At 37.5% G+C, this 23,310-nt stretch overlaps 1 protein-coding gene across 17 annotated transcripts in view; it reads right to left on the bottom strand.

Annotated features, from left to right (window-relative positions):
• Nucleotides 1-5,566: 5,566 nt before the first annotated feature.
• Nucleotides 5,567-23,310, bottom strand: part of Ap5m1 (adaptor related protein complex 5 subunit mu 1) — a 58,868-nt gene continuing 41,124 nt past the window's right edge. For 6 of the 17 annotated variants that reach the window (XR_013438933.1, XR_013438934.1, XR_013438946.1 and 3 more), the window contains one exon: nt 5,567-21,741. The gene's annotated coding sequence lies outside the window, so the exon portion shown is untranslated. The remainder of the gene's footprint in view (nt 21,742-23,310) is intronic. The other 11 variants (XR_013438939.1, XR_013438940.1, XR_013438941.1 and 8 more) reach the window with 9 other exon arrangements.

The following is a 23,310-nucleotide window of genomic DNA, read 5'->3' as shown; positions in this document are numbered from 1 at the left end:
TCTCAAGATTCAGGCATTTAAACTCATTCACCTGCTTTATTCTTTTGGCTCATGATTATTTTTAAAAGCCAGTTCTGGATTTTATTTCATAAAGTACTGTGTTACTCTACAGTTGTATGTGAATACACATGCTACCCAGATAGGAATAAATAAGGACATGGTTTCAAGTATATATAATAAAAAACCTCTTTGAAATAGTATCTTTCCTCTCATATTAGATACCTAAAAATCTTGAAAGTTTTTCCGAAAACATGTTCTTCAAAATCATAGCATCCAGCAAGGATGATTATGCTTATTATACTTACAAGAGGCAGAAATGGAAATTGTTGAAACAATTTGTCCAAATGATCTAACAAATTCATGATTGAGCTGTAATTTAACCTGAATTGCTAGGGTCCTATCTTAATGATTTTTGCTGCTGCTTGTTCAAATAAAAGGATATTGATTTTAAGGCAATCACAACTGAGATGTGGTTCATATTTCTAATAATTTTCTCAGCAATACTGTTTCATTTCTCACCTGGAAATAAAAGCATGTGTAAATGTGTTGAAATAGTATATTTTGGTAGTATGGTGTCTGTATTTTCATAATTTTTTAAAAAATGATAAGATGGGGGTTTAGTGTGGAGTCAAAATAAGAAACTTAAGATATATTCATATATAGAATCCTTATATTTTTATTGTTTAGAGAAATAGCATGGCAAAGAAATAATGAATTCTCAAAGAGGTGACACGTGTAATGATATTGACTAGCTTCAAAAATTAAAAACAACAAACAAACAAAAACAAAACAAAAGTCTGTGTCTTTCTCAGGTAAACCTGGTTAGCTGAATTTTTAAATACTGAATTTAAATACTAAATTATATCATTTATATTGACTTCAATACAAGTGGTAAACATTTTTTTTCATTTTTTTTCTTTTTTTTGGGGGGGGACGTAATAGGGGTTGAACGCAGGGGCACAGGAACTTTGAGCCACATCCTCAGCCCTATTTTGTATTTTATTTAGAGACAGGGTCCCACTGAGTTGCTTAGCACCTGGCTTTTGCTGAGGTTGGCTTTGAACCCGCAATCTTCCTGCCTTGGCCTCCTGAGCCACTGGGATTACAGGTATGCACCACGGTGCCCTACCATAAACATATATTTAGATATGCCTAACTTATTATTTCAATAACCCACATCATCACGTGATTATGGACAATATAATTAATAAGACAAATATCTTAATGCAAACCATGGTAATATACCTTGCAGTTATAGTTCTTTTTGTTTTTCAAAGTGTTCTCATATTTATTATATCATTCTATTGGTTTTTTTTTTTTTTGGGGGGGGGAGGGTACTGGGGTCTGAACCCAGGGATGCTTTACTACTGAGTTACAACCCCAGCCCTTTTCTATTTTTATTTTAATTTTGAGACAGGTCTCCACTAAAGAAAAAAAAATTTTTTTTTCAACCTTTGTTTTTCAAATTTGCTGGTTTTAGGAAATCTTTGACTTCATGATCAAGATTCTTTTTTTTTTTTTTTTTACTTTTCCCATTAAATAGGGTCACATAACATCTTCCTAGGTGACAAAGGCTCTCCTTCCTTAGGGGTCAAATTCTTGGTTACCAGACTCCAAATATCTTTTCTAAAATTTTTTATACTCTTCTTTCTTGAAATGGTGCTTTCTCTCTAAACCTGGAAAAATTTATGCTCGTTTCAGTCAAGGTTTTTTTTTTTCTTTTTAGGTTTGGTATTATATACATTTTCTAACTTCCATCATTTGTTTTGTCTCAGTTTTTCTTAAATTTGTAAGGTTCTTTTCAATTTGAAATCCTTTATATTCTATTTTACAAGATTAAACTTCTTCTGGACATTTCTTTCAAATAGCCTATTTCTTTGAGCTTTATTTTCGTTCACTTCAAAGTTTCTCTTTCTTTGACTATATATGTCCTTTCTTCACTTCACCATGGACAAGTGCAATGTGAAGCATATTTCTCTCTCATGTTCTGTTGTGCTCGAATTCGTGACCCCCAAAGACTACCAGAGACCCAAGATCGATGTAAGCAGCAAAGAGGTGTTTATTGTGAGCTAGCTGGGTCCTCCGCGCACACACACAGCAACTGGTGACGCTGAGAGGCCCCGAGCCCAGGGTTTGCAGAATTTTTATACATTCTTTGAAGAGGGCAGGAACTTCACATACATTATTGCCTCTTTTAGCAAATCATCACACACCTCGGGAAAATCAAATAACAACTCTAAAACATGATTAGCACATTCACTGGCAGGAACAAGTCGGGTAGGGGTGATTGGTCAGTACAAAAGGGGTATTCATTTGAACCCATTGGTTTAAGCCAAGAGGGATGTACGTGCTGAACTACATGGTTTCCCGACTTGTTATCAACCACCATAAACTACTGGGAGGGTTATCTGGTATCCCAGGTATTTCCCTGTCTCATGCTGATTGGTGGCTGCTAGGGGGTTACTATGGATCTCCACCTAGCCTGACTGAGTCTGAGACAACTGGCGAGGCAGATCTCTCCTGTTATTTGTAGATAAACAACTCAGCAGGGTGGGAATGTGCTTAGGGGTGCTCTGTGGGTTTTTCCAAGGACAAAGGCCATGTCCCTTCCTTGGACAGGCTTTGCTCTGAGATAGAGGCTGGTTTTTCAGTTCTGGGATCTAACTACTATTTATGTTTGTGTGTGTGTGTGCGCACACACACGTGTGTTGATTAATTAAACTTGTATTTTCTTCTTTCAGAAGTAGACATGGGGACTTCTAAATTTTACATTTATTCCAGAGAATGGTAGAAAGATCATCATCTAGGGACAATGCCCCCTGCAGAAAGGAGGCATTCATGATAAATGCTGGTACAAAGGATTTACACCCATTGATCCTGGTGAGTCTCACCTTTGCATAATCCCCTCTTGAGTGTATGCAGGAACCTGGGAGTTGCTCCTAAGCAAGAGCACATGAATGTTACTAAGTGAGGAGATGCAACACTGATTTCATTATTTAAGTCCCAGCAGGCCAGTGACAGAGATTCTCCCACTGGCCTTGAGAAAGTTAGCTGCCATTTTGTGAGTGGGCATATGAGAGGGTGTAGTGAATCTCTGTATGTGGCCTCTAGGATTCAGAGTGGCTTCCACTTAAAAGCAGATAAGAAGCTGGGGCTTTCAGTCCCTCAGATGAAACAAAAATGAATTCTTCCAACAACCTGAGGAAGTTTGGAAGTGTGAGCCTCAGAAGAGAATACAGCCCAGTTGATACATATATTGCAGCCTTGAGAAACCCTGATCTGAGGACATACAAAAGCTGTGCCCAGCTGGACACAGTGGTGTATGCCTGTAACCCCAGCAGCTTGGGAGGCTCAGACAGGAGGATCTCATGTTTAAAGCCAGCCTCAGCAATGGCAAGGCGCTAAGCAACTGGGTGAGACCCTGTCTCTAAATAAAATACAAAATTGGGCTGGGTATGTGGCTCAGTGGTTGAGTGCCCCTGAGTTCAAATCCTGGTACCCCTCCCGACCCCCCCAAAAAAGCTATGGACATATTCCTGACCATAGAAAATGTGAGGAAAATACATGTCTTCTTTTACGTCATTGAATGCATGGTAATTTTTTTACCACAATGGAGTATTAATGTAAGAATTGTAATTTTTTTCCCCATGACAATTTACAAAATATTAATGTGTTTTCTTTCTTTCCTCTTTATGTCTATATTTTTATATAGTTGAATTTCTTTTTTAGGTTATGTTCAACTATTTTTTTGGTTGAATAGCTATAAATGCATAAGCACATAAGCTTATCTATAACTCTTTGCATCTCTCATAGAAACATGAAAACACTATCTTCTGCAATGTCATTAAAATGAATTATTTTCATTAGTTTACATGAAACCAGAGACTTTCCAAGATGATACTGTCTTATTTTAGTGATTCTTTATTTAACTTTTTCCTTTGCCCCTCTGCCAAAGCTAATTTATTTTTGTGATGTTTTTACGGAAACAGCAGTGTCAGTTACTTCAAAATTACTGGTTTACTAAAACCTTAAGATATCTTTAGGCCTGTCTGGCTATATAAATCATAAAAAATTTATAATCCCATCAGTACTGACTTCTGTTGTTCTAGATTTGTGCGTTCTCTATTTATATGATTAGTTGATTAGTCATACTAAAAAATCAGATTATCTACTATTGTATGCTTGAAATCATCTTCTGTAGTAATCATCCAGTTGTGGATTTCCATAGAAATTACTTGCAGCAAGTGATTGATTTGTATCTTCTAGAGATTTTTGTTTCCCTTGTGGATGGCCCATCCTGGGGGATTATGTGATTGACTATGAGTTAAATGATCACAGTGTTATTTTTACCTGCTTAATTTTTAAAAATTGGACTCTGTAATGAATTACTAAAACATGTGGATTACTAAATCTACTGTGAAATAGCTATGTTGTTGACCCTGTCACACTGTATTTTCTTAAGTTGTAGGGAAAGGCTACAGGGATGGATTTTAAGAGATAGTAATAGTTGTATGAGTAGTCGTCACAGTATTATAAACTTCTTTAATGTCTTTATATGCTACAGTCACAGACGATATTTGAACTTAATCCAGTGCCATTTCCATCTTGTTCAACCGAGAAAATGGTTCTTGTGGGAATTCTTTTTACTGTTTCCACCTGCCACAGGGTATTAGCAGATTAGAGCCAACACGGAGGTGCCCTGTGTCATCTAGGGGAACAATGGCACATTTGTTTGCCTTTCTACCTTCAAGGATATTTGAAGGTCAACCTTTGAAGAGACTGTTTTGTGAACATAAAAATAGGCATGTCCTTGTGTGAAAGGAGATAAATATTTGGCTAAAATAAGGATCTTTCAATCACATAACTCTAAATAGGAAAGAAAGCCCAGAACAAGACACCAGTTATCTTCAGATCTGTCTTTTCTTCAGTGTGCCCAGGCCTTTAGCCACCCCTAGACATTTCCTGCTCAGGGAAACCCTATCTTAGAGATGCACAGGATCCCACTGAAGCTTCAAACACTGGTTAGCAACCCTACCCTACTGTTGTGTTGAAAGAAGTATTTTTCTTTCCCCCACTTTGCATCCCATAAAGAACTGAAATATGCAGATTTCTTGATGTTGTTCCTAAACTGATGAATGACAACGTAATTGTGGTTAAAAATTTTTATTTGGTGGTATTCCTAAAATTTCCTTTTTTATACAATGGAATGAACAATAGGTTGCATAATAGGATGTTTTGTACATATTTAAGAAATATTCATTGAAGACATGAACCCTAGAGCAGATAGATCCTTTTTTGTTGTTGTTGTTGTTGTTGTTACTGGGGATTGAACTCAGGGGCACTCAACCACTGAGCCACATCCCCAGCCTTTTTTTGTATTTTATTTAGAGACAGGGTCTCACTGAGACTGAGTTGCTTAGCGCCTTGCTACATTGCTGAGGCTAGCTTTGAACTTGTGATCTTCCTACTTCAGCCTCCAGAGCCACTGGGATTACAGGCATGCACCACCACCCCAGCAAGCAGTTCTTAAATGCCATAGAGATATTATTATTTTTGACATCCATCATTTCAAATGAAAGAAAACGCTTTTTAGTTTTATTTTCTTCTTGAAGAAAAAAGTAACTATTTTGAAAATGCTGATAGACCATAACAACTGGCAGAAGACACTCCAGAAAGTCATCTGTGAGAATTAGTATTAAACAGAAAATGGATAATTGAAAAGAGTGATTAGTGTGAGGTTTCCAAGGATTGGGTTAGGGACATAGGAGCTAATATTAGAGACATGTGGCTAATTCCATAATCTCTCAGAAAAGAGAAATTGCACTTGGCTGAGTCATTGAAGGAGAAGTTATTTTTGACAGTTGTATCATGCTTCATTTCATGGTTCATTTTTAAAAATTTTCAAGATTAAAATCATTGAAGACCAAGGGATACAGATCTTCATATGAATAAGTACCAAACATGTACAGAAATAGGGGCCTTCGATGGGCAGAGCCCTGTTATCCTGCCCTGGAGACTTTTCCAGAAGTCTGGAGGAGGAGACATGGCCAAGCTTCAACTGGCCGCAGGTGCAGCTGCTCTTCCACAGGGCGAGAACAATGTCCGGAGTGAGTCGGCATTGGTTTGGCGTCCCCCGTGGTGACTGCCAGTTGCGTGCAGGCTTTTGTCTATTCTTTGTGTACTGTTCAACTCAGCTTGAGCCAAAAGAATCAGCAGCTAAAGCCGGAGCCTACCTTTCTGCAGAGAGCCTAGCGTTTGATGTTTCTGGACATTTTTGCAACACGCAACCCCTGCCCTGAGCTCCTGCTGCCTTACAAGCACTTCTCACATGAAAGTACAAGTCTCTAAAACGGTACCTTCTACACACTACACTGCCATCGAGGAGGCGAGCTGACAACGTTTTCTGACAGCTGGCTGTCCATCTGTTGTTTGATGTGCGGCAGAAAAGCACCGTGGGGTAATAAGGGAGATGGATGCTTCTCGGAGGTGACAACTCAGTGTTCCTGAGTGCACCCTCCCTTGGGCTTCCTGCCCTTCTGCCCTGCACGCCGCCTCTTTGCACAGGATCCAAAGCTTCCTCTTCCTATTGTAGTGCAGCTAAGCCATCTCCATTTACCTTCCTGGCTTTTCATGTACACGCAATTTCTTGATCACAACAAACATTTCAAGTACTTTGTTAGAGTTTGTCAGCGTGAACACAAAAGTAAAGGTTTTAAACAGAGTCTATTCTTTTTCAGTTTTTATTCTTGCCTGGGATTCTTTATTTTTATTTATTTGTGAACGTTTTCTGCCTATTCTAGTAAATTAGGAGAGACATTTCTGCTAGACACAAGGCTATAACTTTTCAAACTGTATCAGGTTGAAAATAATCTTTTCAAAAACTTGGATAATCTTCAGTTTGCTATATTTGATATTTATAAATAGTTCAAATATCTGCACGTACATGCCTATATCATGGGTATGCAGTTTAATACTGTTTGGACAGGTATCATTTGAGACAACTACACTTCTAAAAATTATACTTGGTGTTTTCAGAAAATGTTTTGTACTTTTTAATAGAATAATGCCTTACAAATATTGAATTATAAAGGAGCATGAATTATTTAAACATCAGAATTTTCTGAATTGCCATATTATAGATAAAATGATTATTATTTTTTATAAAGAGAGAGAATTTTTTAATATTCATTTTTTAGTTTTCGGTGGACACAACATCTTTATTTTTATGTGGTGCTGAGGATCGAACCCAGTTCCCCCGCACATGACAGGCGACCCGCTACCGCTTGAGCCACATCCCCAGCCCCTAAAATGATTATTTTTAAAGCCACATAAACAGCAAAGATACAAAACCCAAAATACAAATCCACTCATGAACACCATCCCTCTGTGTAGACACAGGCACTCAGCTATTGAAATCCCTTTCCCATGTGGCCTCTCTAGCCATCTTTACCTTTTGGTTTTCAACAATCTTATTATGTCTCTACATGATTTCTTTGAGTATTCTTTCTTTAGTATTCACTGAGCTTCTTGGGTCTGTAAATGTATGTCTTTCTCCAAACCTGGGAACTTTTCAAATAATTTTTCCTCACCCATTATTTCCTCCTCTTCTTTAGAGACTCCAATAACATAAGTGTATGTGTTTGGATGTTGCCTCTCAGATCCCTGAAGCTCTGTTCTGCTTTGTTTCTTCTCTTTCTTTCCACAGGACAATTAAAAAAAAATTGTTTTTTATTTTTTGTCTTTAGATATGACAGCAGAGTGCATATTGGATCAGACAAGTTTGGGCACATTCAGGGTGGTATGACTGTAGGTGAGTGGAGTGTATTTTGACATATTATACATACATGGAGTACAACCCATTCCAATTAGGATCCCATCCTTGTACATATTGTGGAGTTACACAGGTCATGTGTTCATAAATAAGCAAAGGAAAATTATGTCCTATTCATTCTACTATCCCCACTCCGTTCCCTTCATTCCCCTTTGTCTAATCCAATGAACTTCTATTTTTTTCCCCTCCATACTCTCCCTTATTGTGGGTTAGCATCCACATATCAGAGAGAACATTTGGCCTTTGATTTTTGGGGGATTGGCTTATTTCATTTAGTGTGATAGTCTCCAGTTCCATGCACTTACTGGCAAATGCCATAATTTCATTCTTCTTTATGACTGAGTAATATTCCATTACATATATGTGTATGTGTATATGTACACACACACACACACACACACACACACACACATATATATATATATAACATATTTTCTTTATCCATTCATTCCCACAGGATAATTTATATTGATTTATCTTCAAGTTTATTGACACTTTCCTCTGTCCTGTCTATTCTGCTACTGAGTTCATCCAGGGAATTTTTATTTCAGATACTATGTTTTTCAGTTTTAAAATTTCCATTTTTAAATGAGTTTTTAAAAATATATTCTATTTCTCTGTGTAAAACTTCAATTACCCAATCTGTTTCAAGAGTCTTCAAATCTACCTCATGAAGACCTGTTATACAAAGTTGCTTTTAATTTTATAATTCCAACATCTGGTTCATCTCAGGGTTGGCATTAGTTGCTTACTTCTGGGAGAAGTTGATTTTTTGTTGTGGTTGTTGTTTGTTTTAGCAGGCAAAAGCCTGCGAAGGTTTAATCCATAAATTCTGTCTTCCCTCTTTGAGCAGAATATCCAGTGTTGGTTCAGTTTTCTGTCTTCATTACACATTTTGTTTGTTTGTTTATTCTTTCTTGTACAACTTGGAGGTAATCCTGGGACTTGGATCAGTTTACTTTTAGGTTTGAGTAGGTCATTCTCAAAATCTCTCCTCTCACAGATTCCAATCTTCCCACACTCCCAAATGCCTCGATTACTGGTTTTTCTGGTCAGAAATATGGGGTTCTTTTAAAGTTTTAGTCTTGTGTGCTAAAGAAGCCCCCTATACCAAATATCTAGACCCACACTCAGGGTGAATCAATGATAGAAAAATTAGAAAGAGAGTTGGGGGTGATGCTCAGTGGTAGAGCATACACTTAGCATGTAGGAGGCCTGGGTTCCACCCCCACCCAGCACTGGAAAACAAGTGAAGGAGAACTACACTCCGGATCCCTCCACCCCTTTCCTACTGGAACCTCTTTTACTGCCATGCCAATGCCAAGCTATGATCGGCCTCATGTCAGAGAGAGAAAGAGAAGAAAAAGGGAAAATAGGACTACTCCCACACTTTTCAATGGTAATGGCTTCTCATTCTGCTCCTCTGGCCAGAAAGCTCTCCTTGTTCACATTTGCTGAACAGTTCCCTGATTTGGCCCACCCTGCAGTAAAACCACAAAGATAAAGATGCAAAAGTGCTCAAAATAAAAAAAAATTGACCAAAAATCATTTCCACCAATGTGCTTGTTCTTTGAGTTTTAAATTTCTGTTTCAAACTTATTTTTAAATTTATTTTCTTAAATTACCAGGTAGTTCTTTCTTTTTTTTTTTTTTACAGCATTTTTATTTATATTCAGTGGGACAGAAAAAGTCAAACTCACAGTGTGATTGATTATGTATATGGAAAAATATATGTAGTTATGTATGATATTTAAAAAAATACCATAAGGCCAAAGTGATCATCATGGCTATTGTGGACTTGTGGGTTTATGTTTTTCCCCTTTGTCTTCTAATTTCTAAATGGTTTGTAACACACCCTTCATATTTAATGCTGCATCTTCTAAATCTTTGATTAGCTCCATCTCTTTTGAAGGTGCATGAGTTTTTACAACGTTTAGAAACCATTAAATCCTGTAAGAGCTACTTTCAGCTACAAGATACAGAAATCACCAATTCAGTGGCTTTAGCAATAACATAGTATATTTTATCACATAATAAAAAATACACAGAAAAACCGTTGCAGTTGGTTGACTTCACACCCTCACCTGCCATCCTTAGGCTTGGCCTTGGTCCTCAGGGTTGCACAAAGGCTGCAGTAGTTCTAGACTGACTCCTTGATGCAGCAACATCTAGAGACTGAAAATATGTCCTCTTTCTCTTTGTATTACTTAGTATTAGGTTTAATTATAAATGACAGAAAACCTAAAATAGTAGTGACTTAAGTGTGGCTTCTTTTCTGTTCTGCCATGCATGGTCTCCATTCCTGAGGTTATCTGTGGTCCAAAGAGTTGTTTGTTCTACCTCCAGCTATCATACCCATATGCCACAAGGCAGAATAAAGAAAGGAGTAGACAAAGAGCCCTTGACAGAACATACACAGAGGAACATTCCCAGGAGATGCCACTCTCTGTGTTTGCTTTTATTCCATTGGCCAGAACAATGGGCTACAAAGGATGCTGAGAAATGTGTTATTTATTCTGGATTCTATGTGCCTGGCTAAACTTTATACTGCGGTATAATAAGTAAGTGGAGCATGCCTAGTTGGGGGGCCCCATTCTTGTACTCTTCAACAACCTTTCCCCGAAGCCAACAGCAGACTTCTTCTTATTTCTTATTGGCCAGAAGAGTATTACCAGCCATGCCCAGACCAACCCTAGTAAATAAAGGGTGTTGCCATAGTAACTTCCATCCAACTCACCTTCTGGAGTTGGACTATCTTCTCCTGAAAGTCTTGGCTTCCCAGTAAGGCAGATGCCTAAGTGAAATCAGAATTCTTAGGAAGAAAGAAAGGGTATAGCAAAAGGAGGGTTCCAGAGCAGATTTGTTGAGAAAGCTCACCTGTACTCCTTTGAATGGAGTATAGCAGTGTCCAGTTCCTTGATTTCATCAAGTGAATTTGAAATGTTGATCTGTGCTGCTCTTATTATAATCCCACATCTCCACAACTGCTGAAATCAATAATGGACATATTCTGTACACATTGAGAAGATGAGGAAAGGGGAGTGAGACAAAGCCTCCTCCTCTCTCAAAAACCCAGTAACTGCTAGTGGCTCCCCTAGGATGAATTCTCTCCTACCTCATTTGGATTAATGAAATTAATTAAATCTGGAACATTGAAATTTTTCGGAGTCAAAAGTGTTGAATTGATGAGTTTACCAGGAAAACTATAACTGTTCCTTACCTATGATCAACTAGGAAGAATCCTAAAGAGTATAAAACAGAAAAAAAATAAATTGATATATAGAATTTAGGGTGTTTTGGTTATTCACATACGTAGCTTTGTTTTGCTACATATGAAATTTTTTGGGGAAGAGGAAAGCAGTTTTCGGGAGAAGAGGAAAACATCCTTTCTAAAGGATGAAAAAAAATGGATGCAGGAAGATGGCGATGAATGACAAGTAAAACGGTAGCAGGCATGTGTGGGAGAAGGAGGGAAGGAGCTGTGTGCCTTTGTCACTATTATGTTGCTATGGTAATGAAGCAAAATTGGGCTGATAGTGCTTTATGAGTCTGTTTTGAATGAAGGACCAAATATGTGCACATAGAATGGCAAATTAAGTCTTTGGTAAATCAAAAGAACAGTCTAATTGTACTTCATCTAAATTCTGTATCATCTCCATAAAAATTCCCACATTTTATTGAAATAAAATCTTAAAGAAAATTCCAAAGATTTAGTAATAAATTTTGAGCTTGTTTTTGTGCATTTAAAAAATGAATAAAAACTTTACAATTACAAAGCACATGTTCACTGTAGAAAAAAATTTAAATGTATAAAAGAACAAAGCAGATGCTAAAAAAAGATTCATGATCCTGTAAACATACTTTGTGTTGCACCTCTTAAAATACCTAGCTATCCCTGATATATTGTAGTTACCCAATACATAGGAATTATCTTGATCATTAACAACCACACATAAGTGTGGCATTGTCGATAATTATTTGCTCACTTATCCATTGGGGTAGCTGTTCAAATATTACAGAAGTTACCCAGCAGGGGTCACATTGAGGTAGATCACTGAAAGGGATGGCAAGCCTGCCAAAGGGGTTCAGAAGGAGGCACTTACTTTTCTGTGACTTTCATAGGAAAAATATTAGAGTATAAGGAACATACATCTAACTACTTAGTCAAGATTTAGAAATGTCAACTCATATAACTAAACCCCACAGAGATGGCTGAATTTATACAAATTTATTAATTGTGGCATTAAGAAATTTAACTGCCAGGAAGATGGTGCATTTCTATCTATTATACAAATATATCTTCTTTTTGTTGTTCAACAACAACTACCAAAAAGAAAATCAGGTTATCAACAAACAGAATCAGGATTTAAATGTATATGTCAACCAGATAGGCTGCTGTCTTTCCTAGACAGTTCATATAGTCTATCTAGTCTTGGTACCATATAATTAACTACATATGTTTTCCCTTTCTAAACACAATTGTGGGAGGTCCTGATTGTAGAGGTTTAAGTCACATATGTATAGGCAAATTCTTGACTTATTTCCTCAGATGTCTGTTGTGGTTCATCATTTGTTGATGTCACTACTTTAACTCTTGGGGTAACGAGGCCAGCTTGTTTTTCTTTAACACTATGTAGTACTTCAATGGTCTCTGTTGGATTGAACATTTCCACAGATAGCTTTAAAAGGTTTCAGTCTGTTTTGTTAAAAGTTTATAGAATAAAATGTTAAAGATTTCAGGCATAACTTGAAAATATCATTTGCTTAACAAATATTTCTCAAGTACTTACTGAAAAAATAAATGGAGTAACTCATCAAGCCCCAGGACTGAGATTTCTCTAAACCATTAGAACTGCAATTTTAAAGCTATAGTGAGCTTCACTCGCATCTTCTGGATTTCCTAAGGGGAGAGGACTTGGCTCAGAAACTCAACTTGGAGCCACTTTAAAACACATTTGGTGTGGGACTATGCGGAAGTAATTATGTGGAAGTCAGCTGAGAATCATATGATCAAGGGTCTCCTGGGAAGATAAGTCAGGTATCACGTGAATGTTTGAGTCTGAGTCTAAGACCAGTCAGGATGGTCATGGCCCCACCCTCAGGCTGGTCAGTTCCTTCTGTGAATTTCTTGTGATCCTAGGTGGTCCCAAAACTAGACCAGGTAATGTTACTTATTTGGTCCAGATTGGACAGAGAAGAAAGCAAAGCTGGGAGGAGGCTGGTATACTGAAACAATGGGTAGATTGTAGACTGGAGTCCTGGGTGAAGCAAAAGATTAGGTTAAGTGTAAGTATGAGAGTGGGAGTGGTAGAGTCGGTTGTAAGAGGAGAGATGGCCATGACTAGAGAGCTAAATTTTTTTAAGAACGGTAAAGGAGTTCTAGCGTTAGAAATTTTTAGGATGTGGTCATGTGTATGAGTTCTTATTCATAAGCAGTCTTTTAACTTTTGGGAAATAATCCTTCAAAGTAAATGGTTCTAGAAGAGTCTATATATCCTCTTGGCCACAGGAGTTGATGTATCATCCAAGCCAATCAGAATTCCTCCACAGGATTTTTCAATACTTGGGGAAACAGGTGGTAGAGAAAAGAAGGATAGCCTCACTGAGGACTGAAGTGTGAGAATCTGACTCTCTTGAGGGCAAGCTTTCCTTCTAAAGGCTCAGTGATTGAGTCTGCCAGCTCAAACTGACAGACAGTAGGCAGACTAACAGAAAAGGTATACACATTTATTAACATACCTTAGTTACCTTTTATACTGCAATCACCAAAAGACCAGACAAGAACAACTTTAGAGGAGGAAAAGTTCATTTGAAGCTCACAGCTTTGGAGGTCTCAGTTAATAGATAACTGACTTCATTGCTCTGGGCCCTGGGCAAGGCAGAACACTAAGGTAGAAGGGCATGACAGAGGAAAGCAGCTCAGGACATGACAACAAGGAAGCAGACAGAGAACTCCCCTCAACACTCACAAAATATCAACCCCAATGGCACATCCTCAATGACCCACCTCCTCCAGCCACATCCATCCTACCTGCTGTTACCACCCAAGTGGTCCCTATCAGGGTTGTACTGATTGGGTTAAGGCTCTCGTAACCCAATCATTTCACCTGTCAACTTTCTTGCAATGTTTTACACATGAGTTTTTTGGGGGGACACCTCATGTGTAAACCATAACAATGCCTAAGTGCATGGGAGCCACACAAATATGAAATTCAGAGAAGGGCCAGAAGATTAAGGCTTAACCACCATCTTCTTGGGGCAGAGGAAAATGGGGGATGAAGACAGTTTGGGCAGGGGAATAAATGAATTTTAGTAGGCAATAAGTGCACCCCCCAAACAGATACTGGCCTGGGGCAAAATTCCTTTGGGCTCTAGATGTGGTGTTTGATTTTTAGTCTCTTCCTCTGTGATGTAAGTTTCATCTTCCTTGGACAATGACATTTCAGTAAGACAACTGGAAGAAACTATGTTCCTCTTTGGTAGATGCAGTCTGTGGGACCTTCAGAGGATGCCTCCTGCTTCACTTGCTTCTCCTCAGGTACTCTAAGTTTTAAGACAGATGTTGAAGTATCGTTTTCTGTACCCCAATACTCCCAAATTCATATTTCCAATGCTACATTCTCCTTTGTCCTTCAGAAACCCTGCAGACATCTCCATCTGAATACCTCATTAATCTCTGGCCCAGATGGAGTTCTTCATCTGCCCCCACCCAACCTGATCTCCATTGCTGTCAGTGCACTGGCCACCTAAATTAGAGTGTAGAAGTAAGTGGTCCTCCGCATCCCCCGCTGCCTCAGCCTAAACACAATCACTGAATCCTGTTATACTTTATCAACATTTGCAAATTTCTTCTCTCAATTTCCAATGTTTTTTGGCCTTGGTACAGACTTTTACCACAGGCTCTTCACTTGTCTTCTTGTCTCTTGTCTTAAAAAGCTCCAGTCTATTCTGTCTAATCTCCACCTCCCCACACAGCCTCCTGGATAGAAGAAACTTTTCCCTTTAACTTCAAGGTTCCATTCCTGCTCTCCCTGGCACCACTTCCTTGGATGCACCCTTGTCCTCCAGTTGCTGCTGCCAGAATCCTTCCATTCTTTCATGTTCCAGACTTGAGCTCAAAGGCTGCTCCTTTTGCCTTAAATTCCTCTTTATTTTTTCTTCCTGTTTATGCCTGAAAATGGGACTTGAGTAGAGCCTTCTCCAGGTATCCTTTGATGACAGCTTTCACATTAACCTCCCTGGACATGTGCACTCCCACAGCACCGAGAACTATGCTAGCAGAGGACTTGCCGCCCTATCTTGTGATTACAGATCATTTGTCTCACTTCCTCACTAAGCTGCAAGTTCTTTGAGGGAAGAGATTTGAGTCTTACTCAAATTTGAATTCCATTGCCTGTTTTGACTCTAACATACACTAGGTCCTAATCAACACCAACTGAAGGATAAATAAATGAATGAGTGCATTCAGGGAAGATACATCACTCACTATAGTTCTTGATTTTTGGAACCCATTTCCTTCATGTGTAATGATTATTCTTTGAAGCACTGTTAGATCATGTCTTTCTAAATATTAAATCCTCATCAAAATTTCTTTGCCATCAAAGGTTAATCTGGGAAAAAACCAAAAACCAACTAAACTAACAAACGAAACACACAACAGTCAAATGACTTCATTTTTACAGATGAAGAAACTCAGGCACGAACAAATTAAATGACACCCAGAAGCACACTATTGGGCCAGCTGGGATGCATCTTTGGGTTCCTATGTTCTGATTTGGTGCTTTATCCACTCTCTCAAGCACCTGAAAATGTAAATACTTTTGATCTTGTTTTTAAGGAAAGCATTTTTGTGTGCTTCTAGCCTTAGGAAGGGAACACTCCCATCTGCAGATAGCTCCAAGTGTATATTTAACCCCTGTCTGAATTGTCTTCCTTGGGTATTTCAGGGCTGGGGAATTAAACAGGGTGCCTCCAATTTGGCTTCCCTTCACCTCCGCATACTTCAGAAATGCCAAGGAAGGAGAAGCTGAACTTCTCCCCTCCCCAGGCTGTGAGGGGAACTTGGCTTCTGAAATGGGATCCACTTGCTCAGACAATGTTCCTTCCTTGTGGGTTTGAAAAAACAAAAAAAAAAAAACAAAAATATTCACATGTTAGTCATAAAACTAAAGCATTTGGTGCTGGAGGTGATGGAGTGGGTGTTCATGAAGTAAGATGCAAAGGTGAGAGCCATTTTCATCTTTTTTTTTTCATAGAAACCTGGACTTAATTTTAAGACTTACCTGATTTTCATGCTTACTTCTATTCCCCCCCCAAATTCTCTTTGTATCTGCCATATCTATTAAAATCATCCCTCCTGATTTTTCCTTTAGTTTTTGTGATCACTGTACTTATTGCTTATGGCATTTACATATATTTAGCAAGTTAGTTTGACTGAGGTTTCCTATTAGATCAGACAAAGACAAGTTTATTAGATATTTGATTTATTTGAATTGCATTAATGTTTATAAGAGAATATTTTATAGACGGCTGTTAGTCAAATATTGCCTTTCATCACCCTTTGAGGTTTTCATGTTTCTTCCTGTCTCTGACTGCTAAGGATGTTTACTTACCCAAAGAATAACAGAAAAAAAAGAAAAAAAAAAAAACCAAAACATGAACAAGGGGACATCTTACTGAGACTTCTAGGCTACTGGGTTTTGCTTTGAATCATAGATCGAATAACATTGTTGTGTGTACATGTGGTGTGTGTGTTTATATGTATGTCTCTGTGTATGAGTATAATATTTGCACATAAATGTGTAAGTATAGCCATAATGTATGCCTGTTGGGTGTCAGATCAAAACACCCTCAGAAACATATTCTCTGTTATGGTCAGAAACAATTTTGGGCACTGGGCAATTCCAAGGCAGTATAATTAAGGTAATTAAATAACCAGCTATCTCTTTTTTTCACATCACATAGTATCACAAAATTTTAGCTTTCTTAAATAAAAAAGACACTCCAATTATTTATTGAAAACATCTGAATCAATTTCTTGTTTGCTTATTGATGAAGAATAATAAATATTCTAGAACCTTAAGTTTGTGATTACACAATAGGAAAAAAAATTTCTGGAACTGATAATGCCCTTGAATCCCATGGTGGGTGTCTCCCCATCATCCAGATTCCCTGCCCTCTACCCTACATCCTTCTCTGACGCCTCCAAGAATGCCAGTCCAAGCAGCCTCAAGCTTCCAGTAGGGGGTGCTGTTGTCTAATACAACAGCCTATTGTTCTCAGAATTTGGTTATCGCTTCAGATCATTTCTAAACTTTGCCCTTTCCCAAGATTTAATCTGTTTAAATTGATATTGGTTATTTGCTCTTAAGTTTACTGTGAATTTAATCTGTTACTGTTTAATACATGAAAGTGCGATTTTGGTTGCTGCTGCTGCTTCACTGCATGAATTTTCCCCAGAATGTGTTCTGAATATCAGGAAAATAATTGATGATTTTATTGTTTTAAAAACAATTAAATATTTGATTACTTCAAAAAATGCATGATGTGAATTGTTTGTATTCTGGAATCAAACTTGTATACTTAAGAATATACAAGTCTTGCCTAGAAAATTTTATTTTTCAGCTGGTGGAGATGCATTATATTTGCATTTTTGAGCCTGAATAATTTTAATTCCATTTTTATTGTACAAACCCAAGAGGAACATTTGCTTTGTTTTCACTGATTACTTATACAATTATTCTTTTCAGATACTACATGAACCATGAACCATAATATTATATTCCTTGCTAATACATTTTGGCAAAAGTATTTACATGAAAACACAATACATAAATGTAATGACTTTCTCAAATGAGTACATTGTTGCCGTGAAGCAATTACTCTTATTTTAATACAAGTAAAATTCATTAAATTTTTCTCAATTAGCAAAGCGACTTTTCCAAATGAACTAGTGAAGAAAAAACATTGCTTGTTTTATCCTAACCCAGCTCATTTGCCTTTTATTACCAGGTGCCTATTTGAGGATGAGAGAAAAAAAAAGAGAAGTGTTTAATTTTAATAAACTTGATGCAATGCTGACTCCTAGGGGATTAGGTATGGTTCTGACACACTTAGTTTCTTTTCAGTTAGTTTCAAAGTAAAAGTTAGATTTGAAAGCAAAAGGCTTTGAAGCAAAGATATTATGTTCAAGACTCTCTCATGTTGAAAAGTAGAACTCTGAGGCCCAAAGGAACAAATCCTTTGGATTGTAAACTTAATTTAAACAAAAGAATATTTTATTGTTTCCTCTCTCACTAAAATGTTGAAGTCTCAGTAAGTCTAATAACCATCTGGTACCATTTGACACAGAACAGTTGAGTTGAGCCCTCTGCCTTTAAGTGCAAATGTAGCCTTTTGGAAGCAAACATAATTAACATTGAATTCACATTTATATAGCATAGATTTCAGATTAATTTATCTCAACCATTCTTTTCTTAATTAATTTTTAAGATCTGGTATTGGTTATTCATTTTATGTGTAGAGCAAAACAGTTTTTTTAAGATTAAAAAAAGATAATTATGCTAAATGACTCAAGGTATAGGATCTGTAAAATCTGTAGATATTCCTAATAAAACTGCAAGGATTAATAATATTAATTATCCTATATGTTGGGGTGGCTCCTACTTTTAAGATACTTAGTATCATGTATTCTAATTCTTGTAATACCTGTTTAGCATTCTTCAAATGGACCGTAAAACATCAATTAATATTTCTAAGGGTTCCAATCGCTAGTAATATTTTTCTAGGATATGGGACAACTAATATGGTGTCTGTCTTGCAGAAAGCTAAAGTGCCTTTTGGGGTGTCAGATCAAAACACCCTCAGAAACATATTCTCTGTTATGGTTAGAAACAATTTTGGGCACTGGGCAACTTCAAGGAAGTGTAATTAAGGTAATTACATAACCAGCTATCTCTTTTTTTCATGTCAATAAGTATCACAAAATTTTAGCTTTCTTAAATAAAAATACACTCCAAATATTTAGTGAAAACTTCTGAATCAATTAGCTATATACAAAACATAAACTTCTGAATGCTAATTATGAGGCAAATTATCAATGTATTTTCTTGATATTCCAAATAGGTCTTAACTTGATGGGGTAGTGGTGGGATGGGGTGGGTAGAGTCGTAAAAATTTTTAAAAAAGGAGAAAGAGAAGAATATTCATGCCAGTAAAGAAAGGGCACATGGTATTCCCCATAAAAGGAAAGAGGCTCCTCAGAAAGATGGCAGATTGCAGGTATAAGGCTGGGAATACACAGCTGTGTCTAGAGCTTCTGGTAGTGCTGAGAGTGAGGAAGTGCTAAACACACACACACACACACACACACACACACACACACACACACACAAACAGGCAAATGAGGCATTAAAAGGGGTCATAGGAACTAACCTAAAAGCCCCCAGTGAACAAACCTGGAAATTTGAGTAACAAAATAAATAAGGTGGGCTGGGGATGTGGCTCAAGCGGTAGCGTGCTTGCCTGGCATGCGTGCCGCCCGGGTTCGATCCTCAGCACCACATACCAACAAAGATGTTGTGTCCGCCGAGAACTAAAAAATAAATATTAAAAATTCTCTCTCTCTCTCTCTCTCTCTCTCTCTCTCTCTCTCTCTCTCTCTCTCCCCTCTCTCACTCTCTCTAAAAAAAAAAAAACAAAATAAATAAGGTGGTATTAAATTATATCCCAAAGTATAAAATCAACATTCATAAGTTCATGATTGAATAAATAAATTAATAGGGAGAAGAATTAAATCTTCCATATGGAAGAATTCCAAATAATTTATGTAGATACTCACCACCACTCTTAAAGTTGGTAGGGCTTTGCTCTCCATCCCTCAAGGGTGAGCTGTGCTTAACCACTGACTTCTGATGAGCAGAGTGTGGAAAGGGGAAGTAAATAACTATGGTGGAGAAACGTGGCCAATACGATCTATGGGCAGCATTAATAAAATCGGTAAAATGTCATGTTGATGGTATGTCTTACTCCCAAATACCCTATCCCTAGCTGAACCATGGTGAGAAGCAATCAGACAAACCCACAACTGAAGAACATTTTATGAAATACCTGACCAGCACTCCCTAGAACAATACAGTTCATGGAAAATAAGGATAACTTGAGAAATTGTCATGAGTGGAGGAGACTCCACTCATGAAGTTAAGGAGACTTCATGACTAAATGCAATGTGATATTCCGGAATACAGTCCTGGTACTGGGAAAAACTGTGAAACAGAATAAACTGAGGAATTTAGATAACAGTCATGTACCCATATTGGCTTCCTAATTGTGACAAATGAACCAAGAGAAGTGGTGATGAGCATAAAGGACTTAACTTTACAGCTTTTCATTAAGTTTAAAACTATTCTAATATTAAAAGTTATTTTTTTAAGAAAGGGTACTTAAGATTCATTTCTGTTCCACTGGTCTTAATAGTTTGGGGAAGAAGTTGTGGGTGGGGAAAGAGGAGAAGCATGAATGATGTGTGGGAACCGCTCCCCTCCTCCACCCACACATTCACCTTTCTGGATATTAGTAATCATGATGTCAATTGGGTTGGAAGAAGTTCATGTTTTGTATGTAGCTAATGGTTAATGTGACAGACGTGCCTGATCATATGAATTGGCACTGTGGTTTTAACATAACTTGGAGTGGTATCTTTTAAGAACCACTGTTCTGGGACTCCCTTTGCCTCTCCACTGTGTAGAATCCCTGGTCCACTGGATTCTGTTTTTCCTAATTGGCTTCCCCTTCCTTTCTGGGGGGTTGGGGGGAAACAAGGAAGAATCTTCTCCATTAGTTTAATGAAAAACTATACATAAATAAGGTTTGGGAAACTTGAATCTCTAAATGTCTTAAATGATATTTTGGGTCTAGAATTCCAAAATGCAAATGACCTTCCCTCAAAAGTTGGTAGGCATCACTCCACTTTCTTCCAGCTTCTTCTTCTCTTTTTTAAGAAGTCTGATGAAACCCAGGGGTGTTTTACTACAGAGCTGCACGGCCAGCCCATTTTTAATTCTGTTTTTCCATATGGTCTCCATAAGTTGCTGATGTAGGCCTTGAACTTGCAACCCTCCTGCCTCAGCCTCCCAAGTTGCTGGGGTTACAGATGTGGGCCACTGTGACCAGCCAGTCTAATTCAGTTCTGAATCTTAATTGTTTATATCAAATCTGTTTTCTCCCTTTGAAAGCTTTATAGATCTTTGCATTGTCTTCTGTGTTCTGAAATGTCATAATTATGAAACTTGTATAAGTCTATTTTTATTTATTGTACTGGACACAGCCTAGGCCCTTTAAATTCTTCATTTTTTTGTGGGAAATTCTCATAAATGGTTTTGTTGTTGACTTCCACTCCTCCACTTTCCCTGACATAGTATTTGGTTCTTCTGTGTTTCTCCTCTAATTTTTAAATTACTATGCTTATATTTCTATTTATCCTTTGATATAATTTAAGATAGTTTATCAATTTATCTGCTAATCTACTTATTGAATTTCTCTTTTCCAATCCTCATGCTTTTAATTTCCAATAATTCTTTATTTTTACATTTTTCTGAGAGGTTCATTTTTAATAGAATCTCCCATTTCAGGAAACTTATTTCTTGAAACATTTTGATAATAACTTTTTCTTTTCTATATTTTTATCTCCCTCTAGTCTTTTGTCTCCTCTAAGCTGCAACTTATTTGTTCTTTCTGTAGTTTTGTTTTGTTGTCATGTGTATGTTGGAGTTTCTCCTTTAGATATCTAGGGATTCTTACCTGGTTTGTAATAATTAAGAGTGGATTGCTGGATACAGTGGGCCACATCTGTGATCCCAGCAGCCTAGGGGTTGAAGCAGATTTATGGCCAGCCTGGACAACTTAGTGAGATCCTGTCTCAAAAGAAAAAAAAAAAGTGCTGAGGATGTAGCTCAGTGGTAGAACACCCCTGGGTTCAATCCCCATTAACACACAAGAAAAAACAAAAAAACAAAAAACAAAAAAAACGAGTATATCACAAAAAATTCAGGCAAAATTCTATGCTTCGAATGGGAAGCTTGATGACTATGGGGGTAGAATGATTGAGCTGGTTTGTTTATGGAAATTCCCATCCCTTATTAGAGTTTCTAGATCTTTCCTCTTGGCTGGCCTGATTTTCAAAGATGAAACTATCACTTTGGTAGGGGATGTAGATCTCATCATCTACTTTAGGAGAGCAAAGTGGAGGAAGAGATGTTGGCAGTGGCTTCAATATTTAATAAGTGAGCATATTTAGCTTAATCTTCATTTCAAGATAATGTACACATCATTAACTGTTTCTAGACCCTCCCCCCCAATCTACCCCTACTCCAGTCCAGATGTCCTCTTATTACCTCTCTACAAGAATCAGGTACCAGTTTGCCACCAGGTAGGAGAAGTGATGGAAGTCCCATTACATCTTCAACAAGCTTTCTACCATTTTTCCTGTTTTTAACATTGTCTTCATATCATAAATACTAGGACCATCAATCCCCAAGCCTTTAGGATTCAATCCCTAGAATCATTCTATCCCCTCCCCCTCACCTCAGGACTTTTGACCTCTTTACCAGGTGAGGTGCCGGCTGTCCTGCTTCCACCTGTCAACAGGTTGTTGCTATCACCTCCCTTCTCATTTTCTTTGTCTTAATATTTTTTGCCTCTTTTTTTGAAAAACCCTTTATTATTGTTTGTGTGTATATATGTATGAAGAAAGTTATGTGTTTTACTTGCCATTGTTAGATGGAAATTCAGTAGAAAAACCGAGACACGATGTTCTCTTGAGTCATGCAATAGAATCATTGTGAAGTCTCAGCTTTAATCTGAAATCTAGAGTTGGCCCTAGCAAGAACTGAGTAATCAAGATGCTCAATCATTCCTATGATTGAGAGATGAAAGGATGCTGATTGCTGGAACCATTGTGCCAGTTGGAATGAATAAGGCAAACTTCTGGTAAGTGTTGTAAGTATATATGCAGTAAGATTTTTCTTCTTTTCTTTCACTATTAGATCAAAGAAAATTAATTAAGTAGATAGAAAAAAAGAGAAACTATTTCTTTTTGCTGAGCACCTTTCATATAGTCTTGGGAAAATAACTCTTCTCTGAAGAGGCCTTAAAGTCCTGAAGGATTCAATAGCAATCATCTGAAGGTTACAGAAGCAAATGTGTACCCATAGGAACCACATAGGTATAAATGAGATATATGGCAAATAGAGCATGAGATATAACATATGGCAAAATAGAACATGAAATATAATATATGGCAAAAGGCCTTTGACCTTAGGGTTGGGGATACCACAGAAAACATGAGGAAATTATGGGTAACTTGAAGGTGAATGCTCTATTTACAGTGGTTTCTTACTAATGAACTTTAACCTATTAGTAACTTGTGGAAATGAGCAATATACATTATCAAGAGAAACTAGAAATACGCTTTTAAGATGAAA

This window comes from Ictidomys tridecemlineatus, chromosome 5 (genome assembly GCF_052094955.1).
Source record: "Ictidomys tridecemlineatus isolate mIctTri1 chromosome 5, mIctTri1.hap1, whole genome shotgun sequence".
NCBI classification, from domain to species: Eukaryota; Metazoa; Chordata; class Mammalia; order Rodentia; family Sciuridae; genus Ictidomys; species Ictidomys tridecemlineatus.
Note: the sequence above shows the minus strand (reverse complement) of the source record. Positions and strands in the feature narration are given on the sequence as shown.